Source organism: Geotrypetes seraphini, chromosome 16 (genome assembly GCF_902459505.1).
Source record: "Geotrypetes seraphini chromosome 16, aGeoSer1.1, whole genome shotgun sequence".
Taxonomy (NCBI): Eukaryota; Metazoa; Chordata; class Amphibia; order Gymnophiona; family Dermophiidae; genus Geotrypetes; species Geotrypetes seraphini.
Genome location: NC_047099.1, coordinates 50,094,682 through 50,106,471, shown reverse-complemented (window position 1 = coordinate 50,106,471; position 11,790 = coordinate 50,094,682). Strand labels below are relative to the sequence as shown.

The 11,790-nt window shown below is 46.5% G+C and overlaps 1 protein-coding gene across 4 annotated transcripts in view; it reads left to right on the top strand.

The window, feature by feature from the left end:
* Positions 1-976: 976 nt before the first annotated feature.
* Positions 977-11,790, top strand: part of KANK2 (KN motif and ankyrin repeat domains 2) — a 48,766-nt gene continuing 37,952 nt past the window's right edge. For 2 of the 4 annotated variants that reach the window (XM_033925050.1, XM_033925043.1), the window contains exon 1: positions 1,101-1,355. The gene's annotated coding sequence lies outside the window, so the exon portion shown is untranslated. The other 2 variants (XM_033925044.1, XM_033925049.1) reach the window with 2 other exon arrangements.

The window sequence follows — 11,790 nt, the reverse complement described above, 5'->3', positions numbered from 1 at the left end:
CTTAAATGACGCTTTTGACGCTCCCGCCGGCTTCTTAGCCTTTTTCTTGGCTGCAGGAGTAGACCAGCAGCTGTGCTAAAGTGCAGGTCCCAGGAGGTTCCGGACCCGGCCAGCTTTGCACCCCCCTAGGGCATGCACCTGGGGTGGTCCACCCACCACGCCCTTGGCACGCCACTGTATACATCCATATTTAATATGGTGTAAATGTGGCGTAGGGTATATGTCCCAGGAGCATAAGGACTAGAGAATGAGCTCGAGCTCTACGAACGTGGAGATGATGCGGTATACAAACCTAAGGATTAGATTAGATTAGAATGACACGGGGACAAATTTTTGCCCGTCCCCGCGAGTGTTGTCGCTGTCCCTGCCCCATTCCTGTAAGCTCTGCCTGAACCGCACAAGCCTCGAACACTTAGGATTTTAAAGTATCTGAGGCTTGTGCAGATGAGGACGGAGCTTGCGGGAACGGGGCAGAGACAGGCAGTGGCATAGTGAGGGTGAGAGGCGCCCCTCCTCCCCCTCTGCCCACCATGCGGGCCCCCCCCCCTCCCCTAATTCCACCCGATGTGCATGCCCCCCTGCCCTTCCCCCACACCTCTAGCTGAAGTTGTTGCTTGCGGCGGTCAACAATTTGCCCCTCGCGACCCCGTCGGCTCTCCCTCTGACATCACTTCCTGTGCACGGCACCCAGAAGTGACATCTGCAGGAGAGTCGACGGGGGTCGTGAAGAGCACGTTGACTGCCACCAACAAGCGGAGGAATGGGAAGGGGCGGAGGTGGACCACCTCCCTCACCCCCTTATTACGGCCACTGGCGACCAGAAAAGAACTCTCCGGGGCGAGAACCTGAGTTCCCATGGAGATGGGGAAAAATTTGTCCCCACGTCATTCTCTAATGAGGACCACCAGGTTAAAGCACCTAAGTGCAGTAGAGCTGACCCCCCTTGCTGGCCACAGTGAAGGAGCTCCGTTTCCCGCACGGTCCCTTTAAGAAGAAGGGGCGGGGCCTAAGCTCCCGTTTGACAAGGTCGGGCTCTGGCAGGCTCGGGGCTGGGACTGGGAGCCTGGAAGCCGGAGCTGCAGAGGCAGAAAGGTAAAGCGACGATCGAGGCATGCAAATGGTGCTTTAGGAGGGGGAAATGGATCGTGGGACTCCCCCGCCTTCCCATTGGGTGTAGACGATGCTTAAACGGGGTCTTGGAGCTGCAGGGCTGAGCTTAATTCTGAGCCTAATCGACGAGCCCTCTTGGACCGGAGGGGTTTGGCCAGGCTGCAACGGATTTCTGCAGGATTTTCGGGTAGATTAACGTAGGGCGATGGTTGATTTGGTTTCCTACTGAAGAATTTCCAGCAAAGGTAAGACTGAAGAGACCCCCCTCCACCCCCACCCGATCTAAATTTGATGCAGGCTTTCCTTTCCAAACTTATGAGTTGTGGATGCAAAAAAAGCAAAACTGTAGACAGATCTTTTCAAATATAGCTGCAAAAGGTGGACGAATGTGTCTCCCCCCCCCCCCCATTTAAATGTTAATTTCTCACCTCCTCCCTTTTCCCTGGACGGGGCTGCTCTGGGGCTTTGGTGCGGTTGGAGGAATATTAAGAAGACGCAACTTGATCTCTCTCCTCTTCTTCCCTTTCCTTGGGGGGGACTTTACAGCTGTTTGTCATTAAAGCTTGCAGTGGGAGTTCTCCATTTCCTATTTAAATATGTGCTTTTGCATTGCATCCTATCCAGCTTCAGGGCAGCTGGAAGCCAGTAAAAATTCCGCCTTTGTGGTGGTGATGGGAGGGGGGCATTCGCTTTTCCCATCTAGACAAACAATAAACCGCGGATGAGCGTCAGATGCAAATGCTTCCCTCCCATTTTAGTGGGTTTCCTTGCTTGTGTACACTCACTTTTTCTCCATTGATTATGAAAGGATCAGAAGCTCTGATTAATATATGGCAGGGAAATGCCCGCGGTCTGTATTTGGTACCCAATCTCATTCCTGGGCAGGATTTCAATGTGCTTTTAATACTTGAGGAATGGGGGAAGGATGCCATGTTCAGCATCAGCACTCCTGATAGTTCAGATTTCCAAAGCAAAGAGTGGACAAGTACACCCACGCCCGTGGACTGATTTCTGACTGGTGACGGCTCCTGTCATTGCTCTGTGTCCCCCGTTACCCCCCCCCTCCCCTCTCATTCTCCGTTTCCATCATTGAGTGGGTGCTGGAATGTATCCTGCATTGGACGAATGCACGAGCTCCCTGCCAGCACATCTGGGTACCAGACGGAGGAGACGGTTACGTAGGGCGGTTTACTGCTTTCCATGTAAGATTCTCCAGTGTTTGATTCCAGAGAATGTGTTTTTAGATCCTGGTCGGTGCTCTGCTGTTATATACTAAGGCAGGGATCTCAAAGTCCCTCCTCGAGGGCCGCAATCCAGTCTGGTTTTCAGGATTTCCCCAGTGAATATGCATTGAAAGCAGTGCACGCACATAGATCTCATGCATATTCATTGGGGAAATCCTGAAAACCCGACTGGATTGCGGCCCTCAAGGAGGGACTTTGAGACCCCTGTACTAAGGGTGTCAGAGAAGCATGTGGTACTGGAAAGACCCTGTAGAGGCCAAAGATGGAAGCCCAAAATAAGCGAATGGGCCACGATCTGGGCAGTAAGAGACCCGACCGTTTTTCTGCTGTCAGTGATGAGTCTCAGGCTGGCAATCTGATATGTAACTATATGTAACAGGCTGGCAGTAAACTAGCTGATTTCTAGATTGCTGGTCTTTTTTAGTGATTCGTATCGGCGTGACTCAAAGCTGTGCACCATGGTCTGACACTTTTTCTCTCTGGGATAGAGGCGGAGGATTGGCTCCCCCCCCCCCCACTGTCTGGCAAGGTCATTGAAGGGGTTAAGGAGGATATACCTCCAATCCCCCCCCATCCACCATAAATGCATCTTTTCTATAAGGACATTCCTCTGATATATCAACATTTACAAAAGAACAACAAACCAACCCAACCTCACGTGATGTCTGACCAAAATCTTTCAGCCAAGACATTTTTGGGATTCTATAAGAGCTTAGAGCGCACCCATCGGCGTTGGGCTCATTATACAAGCCAGCCCCCCCCCCCCCTCACTTGCACATGACATGTGGTCTCTGATGGGTCAAGGGAGACCAGACATTTCACGTTCTCCATCAATGCATCATACTGACCGGATTCTCGAGCTGAAGAGGAGGATGAAAGGAAGGACTTGAAATGGGGTGGTTGTTTTTTGTTTGTTTGTTGTTTTTTTTTGCATAACTGAAGGGCTGATGAATTGCTCTGTTTTCTTTTGAAATGTGTTATAGACCATCCCAAATTCTCTGAAAGAAAAGGAGGCTGTATTGTTATTAGCCTAAACATATGGTATACCTTAAGGCCGAAGTGTCTTCTAATGGCGCCCAGGGGCTAGATCAGTGTCTCGTAAACTTTTTTTTTAGCTCTGGCACACTAAACGGAGCAAATGTTTTTCTTGGCACATTATAAAATTTTAAAACTAACAAAAAATTAAATGTGAAAATTATTATACTAAGGTGCACTAGCCGATTTAGCGAATTCAAAATGCTAACGTGTCTGTAGAATATAATGGCTGGGTAATTGTAACAATGGTGAAACTAAAGTAATTAGAACAGAATTGCTAATTAATGCGATGGATGTGCTTGTTTTTGAGTGCAAATGAACTCAAAACGCAGCTCGATAGTCGACAAGCAAACACGCATTTCGTCATCCACCGTCTGTAGTCGTCCTCTCTCTTTTTTTTTTGGTTTTCGATTTTAATTTCTGTCAGAGCTGAAAAATCCAAGTCGGCAAAGATCCAAACGGTGACAAAGCCTTAATTGCTTTGTTGCAATACTTGCTGCGTAAAAAAATGAAAAATAAAACCAAAATGACTTGCCGTTAGTTTTCAAGGACCAATCGCATCAAGGAATGATGTGGTTGCATCCTTACGCGCATAGCATACGTGACGCACATATGCGTATCTAGTATCTAGTGTATACTTTGGAAGGGAATTTTTTTTAAATAAAGTGAAATTCTGGAATCTCTTCAGGACACACCACTGTTCCATGGCGCAAAGTTTTGATAGACACTTTGCTAAAGGCACTCTAGAGATCCTGAAATGCCCCATTGTCTGAACCAGGAAAGGAGAGTCTCTAAAGAAACAGCATCTTGGGTTATGATCTATCACTGAGTGGCATCACTTGCTTTCCTCAACGTGCCTTGATTCAATATTGCCACTATTGGCCATAAGAAAATGATTGAGAAGAATTTGCATGCTTTTCTGATGCCAGTAGGCTTCAAAAGAGGTTTGAGTAACTAATAGCAACTGAGCTTACATTTATGTAGGCCAGGGATCTCAAAGTCTCTCCTTGAGGGCCGCAATCCAGTTGGGTTTTCAGGATTTCCCCCCATGAATATGCATGAGATCTATTTGCATGCACTGCTTTCAATGCATATTGGGGGAAATCCTGAAAACCCGACTGGATTGCGGCCCTCGAGGAGGGACTGTGACACCCCTGGTTTAGAGACTTTGGGGTTGACCTACATCAGGGATCTCAAAGTCTCTCCTTGAGGGCCGCAATCCAGTTGGGTTTTCAGGATTTCCCCCATGAATATGCATGAGATCTATTTGCATGGACTGCTTTCAATGCATATTCATGGGGGAAATCCTGAAAACCCGACTGGATTGCAGCCCCCGAGGAGGGACTTTGACAACCCTGGTTTAGAGACTTTGGGGGTTGGCCTACATCAGGGATCTCAAAGTCTCTCCTTGAGGGCCGCAATCCAGTTGGGTTTTCAGGATTTCCCCCCATGAATATGCATGAGATCTATTTGCATGCACTGCTTTCAATGCATATTCATGGGGGAAATCCTGAAAACCCGACTGGATTGCAGCCCTCGAGGAGGGACTTTGACAACCCTGGTTTAGAGACTTTGGGGGTTGGCCTACATCAGGGATCTCAAAGTCTCTCCTTGAGGGCCGCAATCCAGTTGGGTTTTCAGGATTTCCCCCATGAATATGCATTGAAAGAAGTGCATGTACATTCATTGGGGAAATCCTGAAAACCCAACTGGATTGCGGCCCTCAAGGAGGGACTTTGAGATCCCTGAACTAGAGAGAGTGCCAAGATCTCCTTTCTCTCAGGCCACCAGGCCTTCTCCGTAACACCCTCCCTGACCCAAGGGATTTGCATTGTACCCGATCTTCCCTGTTTTTTCTCTTCTTCCATAGCTCTCAATTCAGCCACACTGCTTTTTATTTATTTCTAAGGCTTTTATACCCTCTTTTTGGCTAATCAAATATTTTAATCTTGAGCTTCCGCCTTGCTTTTTCATTCATCTGGAAACGAATTCCACCAATTGGCAGCTACTGACCTAAAAGCCTTTCTTCGCACTTATTTCCTCGTAATAGACCACCAATAAGTTGTTTTGTATAACGTACACCTAGAATTATAAACATGCATACGGTGAGGGAGCTGAAACGTTGAGTAGGAGTGAATTTGGTTGGGTTGTACCTGGTTGGAGTCCCGAACAAAAGTAGAGACAAACCAGCCAAGGGTCCATCTACTCAGAATTGGGTGTACCACTATGATACTTCAGAATCACTAACAACCAGTTATAAGCATCTGTGAGCTCGCCTTCTTGCCCACAAACATGGTTCTTATTCCAGTCGGCTACTTAGGGGAAATATTTCTTTTGACGGCCTCTCTACAGCTCCTGATTTCAACGCATCTTTCTCAGCGATGGGTATTTCATCAAGTCCTGTTTTAGTTTTAGCCATTGGCTTTTGGCATTGGTGACCTTTTTAATATGGTGTGTAGCAACTGAAAATATCTGCTGGCTACATTGGTTTATAACAGATGTTGACAAGATGAAACTTTTCTAGACATTTCTCTGGATTCTGATGAACATCTCTTTTTTGGGGGGAGCCAGACTATATGAGTCTATTGTGGATCAGAGAAGGGTAGTACGAAAACACCTGTGCCAAGGGCTAGACAAAGGAAAATGGAGACCCAAAATGAAAATACACTACCGACACCTCAGCCCAGAACCAGAACCAGGCACGGAGGGTTCAGTAAGGAGCAGCAAAATACCCATTTGTTTTCACCTAGGTTATGGAAGGGGGAACAAGAGGCGGGTGGAACCAACAGTGCTGGGAATATTGTTCCTAGGGGGAATTTTTATGCGATAACTCACAAATTCATGGGGGACCCAGTTTAGAGCAACACCAGGAACATTCTAGGCACCAATTTAGCCAGAAACAAGCCACACCTGCAGCTTGTTATCAGGAGGCTTATAAGGGCCAGCAGCAGTGCTCACAAGGTAGGCAGGCACTGAACCAACCCAAGCTGGAGAGGCGGGCTTAGGAGGCAACCAGACCAGGCCCAAGAACCAGATTAGAGCTACTTCTAATGACTGTGAATTGCTAAAGGAGGAGTCTAAAGAAACTGCTGAGAATAGAGAGAGTTTAGACTCAGAAGAGGCCAAGGACTATTATGAAGGAGATTCAGGAAATTATATTTATTCCATGGAAACTGAAATGGAGTAAAACTGAAGCTTTGCTGAAGGTTTTTTTTGTTCTTCCCTCTTGTTATGTGAGCTGGGTGCTAAAGTACTGCCGAGCTACCTCAATGAACTGTAAAAATGAAAGCTTGACTGGACTTTGCAAAGTTTAAGGTGAAGTTGGTGCAACTACCTTATGTCTGTATTTTCAGGCTGTGGCAAGAGTGCTGCACAGCCCTGGCAGTTGGTTTTTATTTTTTTTTAAAAATTTTCCTTTTTGACTGGATTGTGGGCCCCAACGGTCGCTATGGGAGGAGGTCCCTCAGAGGCAAAATTCCAGTCTGACACTGCCAGTGATCATTTCTAAGCTGAAATTGTGTGAAATGATTTTGAACCAGCTGAATATAGTGCTGAGTTGCAAGAATACCCTGATGTAGGAAGTTTGAGTGGACCAGGGGGACACAGGCCTAGGGGAGGCCATATTGAAATGTATTTTGAGAAGCTATATTTTTTTTCTGTTGAACCGTGTGAAGTGCGAGTCGAGCTAAAGTTCTGAATTTCAGTTTGATGCCTGAAAAGAAGAATTCCAGTAACTGTTATTTTGGTCTTTTTGAAATATTGAGTCCCTGAAGAAATAAAGTGATTTTAAGTTTGAACTATCCCGGTGTTTTCATCACTTGATCCACCACTCCAAGCGGCACTGATTAATTCGCTTGGTTAGCACCGTGTGCTCTGGGCTCTTCCGGCTACCTCCACTGGGCGTGGCCCGGCCTGGTGACGCACTGTGCCGATAGGCCTAAAACCAAATTGGGTATACACTTCTCCCTCCGTATTCGCTGTGATAGGGGATTAACAGGCCTGTGAATACAGAAAAACTGTGAATAGCTTTTTCATATGTTATTCGCTGTTTTCTATTAAAAACCATTGTGAATATGGTAAAATCGCGAATAACTTGGTGGGAGACTGGTCTGTTCCTGAAGGAGAGGCAAAACACGGTAAAGAAAGTGCTGGGAATCAGCGATTTCTCTATGCAAGCTAATGGAATTGGGGGGAGGAGCCAGAAAGCTAAAAACCGCAAATAATCAAAACTGTGAATGCTGACACCGTGAATATGGAGGGAGAAGTGTATCCAGAATTTGTTTTTAACTGGGTAAGCATGTGAGATGGAGGCCTCAGCCACTGCAGTCATCCAGGACTCCTGACCTATGACCTAGAGACCTGGGTACAGATGGGAAGGTGAAGGTCTGAGTTTGGCTGCACACCATGCCTCATCCAGTCTGGTGTGTTAGATCAGACCATTGGTTTGTCTTCCCCAGTATCCTGTTTCTAACCGTGGCCAGTCCCAAGGCGTAGCGAGATTTCACACCACTTAACCTCAGAAATCAGGTAGACCTGGGGAAAGCCACTGCTTGATACCATTTATGGATTTTTCCTCCAAGAATCTTCCCCCAACCCTTTTTAACTGCTTTTAGCCCTTGCAATGAGGTCCAGAGCTGCGAACCATCTGGTCTTTCCATCTCCTCGCTAAGCCTGTTATGAGACCACTATAAAAGCTGCTCTTTTTTTTTCTTCCTTGAAACGAGCTTTCCAACGTTCAAGGTCTTCCTAGAGACTCTACTTTTTGAAAACGTATTTAACCTCGCTCCACTGTGATGTTTTTTTTTGCCTTTTCCCGGATCTGGTGCACTTCCTAGGGAACTCAGGAGATTAACAATTTGACAACTTATAATATGGCCATTTTAAGTCGTTATTATGTTTTTAAAATTAATTTTAGCTCTTGCTTTCTTTTTTTTTAAGTTCAGTACGTTTTATTTATTTTCAAGCAAAGTAAAGAGATAACAATAGACAAAATATGTCACAAAGAGCATCGCCAAGCAAGATTAGGAAAACAGTGTAGGACAACTCACAACAGTCTATAAGGTAATGAGAGTATGTCCTATCTTTGGCCCTGTTTGACTGAGCTATAGGAATTCTATGAGTGTTGGAGCAGCATTTAGCACACCAGGCCATGGTAAAAAAAAGGAGGTTGTTTGGAGTTCCTTTTCCTAAATCTCTTTTTTTTTTAATATTGTACACTGCTTAGGTCCATGTGTTGGATTATGGGTAAATCATAAATTCTACGTTGAGTGAAAAACTACATTTTCTCCAGGGACTTGATATGGTGAGGCAGAAATGTGCAAGATGCACGTTCTAAATTCCAGGTTTAGGGAACCCGTGAGGACTTGAGGAGGAGTGGGAGAACAGCTGGGAGTGTGTTGCTATACATAGGAGCCGGCCTTTCAAAATGATTGAGGGTGTTAAACCCGGTGAAAATGAGCTCTACTGGGGTTGTCTAAGCACCCTCAGAGCTGAGTCTTCTGAAGATCCTGAGTAAGGATCATAATTGGGGTCCAGGAGAGGTCCTCGTACAGTGCTTGGCACATTGGAGAAGATATAATAGCACGAGACCCTCTGGATCTGGATTGGAGAACTGGGCAGGGTTTTATGAGGCATCTGCTCGGTCTGTCTCCTTTGTCGGCCATTTCATACCACAAGAATGATATTTCAGGCTGTTTCGTCTTTAGAGGCCTGGGAAGTTTAAACCTCCTCTCAGATGTACTGAAATAGGTTTGCTAAAAGTGTCTACAAGAGGAAATCTAACTTGGGTTTGTCACAAGCGTGTAAAATTTCCATCTGGAAATTGCAAAGATTCAGCTCCATGTTTATTAAACATGATTCGAGTTGGAGATCCCTTGAGAGGGAGGCACAGAGGGCATCTCCTTATTTTGGTCTTGTGCAATGAGCTACTTGACCTGGTTCTTTCTCGCTGCCGCTTTCTTTCCACTTCCCACTGAATCCCTGAGAGCTGCGCCATAAGCCTGGAACAGACTCCGGTTACTTATGACAAGCACTGTTGTGTTTTGTAGCTCTGTAAGGTGTGATAGATGAATGAAGGGAGTGAAGTACTGGACACGGAGACAGAATGTGTCCCCATTACCGTCCCCCTTGGATAACTGCGGGAAACCATCCCCATGTCATTCTTTAGTGTCTATCTTAACCTTGGTCCTTCTAGGGTTCAAGGAAGGTTTAGATAGGTTCCTAAAGGATAAGGGGATTGAGGGGTACAGATAGAAGTAGAGATAGGTTATAGGAATAGTCAGGGACCACTTCACAGGTCATAGACCTGATGGGCCGCCGCGGGAGCGGACCGCTGGGCGCGATGGATCTCTGGTCTGACCCAGTGGAGGCAACTTCTTATGTTCTTACATCACAAGGCTTGAGGGTCTGTGGCTGGAAACCATCCCATGTCCTTCTTTAGCATCTATCTCAACCTCGATCCTTCTACACCAGCATTCTTCAATGCCAGGCTTCAGGGTCAGTGGCTGGAAACCATCCCGTGTCATTCTTTAGCATCTATGTCAACCTCAGTCCTTCTACACCAGCATTCTTCAATGCAAAGCTTAAGGGTCAGTGGCTGGAAACCATCCCATGTCCTTCTTTAGCGTCTATCTCAACCTCGATCCTTCTACACCAGCATTCTTCAATGCCAGGCTTCAGGGTCAGTGGCTGGAAACCATCCCGTGTCATTCTTTAGCATCTATGTCAACCTCAGTCCTTCTACACCAGCATTCTTCAATGCAAAGCTTAAGGGTCAGTGGCTGGAAACCATCCCATGTCCTTCTTTAGCGTCTATCTCAACCTCGATCCTTCTACACCAGCATTCTTCAATGCCAGGCTTCAGGGTCAGTGGCTGGAAACCATCCCGTGTCATTCTTTAGCATCTATGTCAACCTCAGTCCTTCTACACCAGCATTCTTCAATGCAAGGCTTAAGGGTCAGTGGCTGGAAACCAACCCGTGTCATTCTTTAGCGTCTATCTCAACCTCAGTCCTTCTACACCAGCATTCTTCAATGCAAGGCTTGAGGGTCAATGGCTGGAAACCATCCCGTCTCATTCTCTAGTGTCTATCTCAACCTCGGTCCTTCTACACCACAAGGCTTGAGGGTCAGTGGTTGGAAACCACCCCGTGTCTTTCTGTAGCATCTCTATCAGCCTCGATCCTTCTTCGCCAGCGTTCTTCAATGCAAGGCTTAAGGGTCTGTGGCTGGAAACCATTCATTCTCCGATTCTTCCCTCTCTCCTTAAAAAAATGACATGGGGTTGGTTTTCCTGTGGTTAACCCTGGGTTCGGGGAAGAATTCTGTCCCTATATCATTCTCTAGGGACTAGACACCTCGCCAAAACAGACACTCTGTAAAGTAAAAAGTTGCCACTAGCAATGAGTGGTCCTTTAGGTCTAAGACCTCCACCCCACCGTTGCCACAGGAAACTTTTAGAGAAACCTCACTTCCAGAAAGGTGCCGCAGAAAAGATTTTATTTCCAAATTGGTCAGTGCTGAAAACCCAGGAATTTGGTATGAAAGATTTTTCTTCCCTTGCTACTTGGACAAAAAAATGCTTGCATACAGAAATATTTAGACAGTGCTACCCTAGACAAAAGTGGAATGTTTTCCAGGTACTGTCAGCTATGCTTGGAATGCAATTTCCAGCAGCAATTTCCAGGTCTCTTCACATGAACGAGTAATTCTCGCTCCTGCACAGAAAGGAAAAGAGTGGCGTAGCTCCCGTGCACCCTAGACCTATCATTTCTCGACGCATGCAGCGCTGTATAGACCATTAAATCCAGGTTCTTTCTCTGTCCCTAGCGGGCTCACATTCTTAAGTGGCCACCTATGCTTGACCAGTTACAAAGACGATTGAAAATTCATCACTAAACTCTACGGGAAGCTGGATCTGGTAGAAAGAGAGAAAATGCCAGAAGAGCATTGATCACAGCAGTCTGTGTGACTCGTATAGAGAAGATCCTCAGGTAGCCAGAAAAGGTGATGGAGAGAACAATTTCCACTATGAAGCTCACCTGAGTCCGGTTACCTACACACATATGAACTCCAGAAGGAAGATCTCTTGGCAGGCTGCAGGAAATTTGAGAGAGTGTGATCGTACTCCACATACATAAGAACAGCCGCTGCTGGGTCAGACCACTGGTCCATCGTGCCCAGCAGTCCGCTCATGCGGCGGCCCCCAGGTCAAAGACCAGTGCCCTAACTGAGATCAGCCCTACCTGCGTTTGTTCTGGTTCAGCGGGAACTTGTCCAACCTTGTCTAGAATCCCTGGAGGGTGTTTTCCCCTATAGCAGCTTCCGGAAGAGCATTCCAGTTCTCCACCACTCTCTGGGTGAAGAAAAACTTCCTTACGTTCGTACAAAATCTATCCCCTTT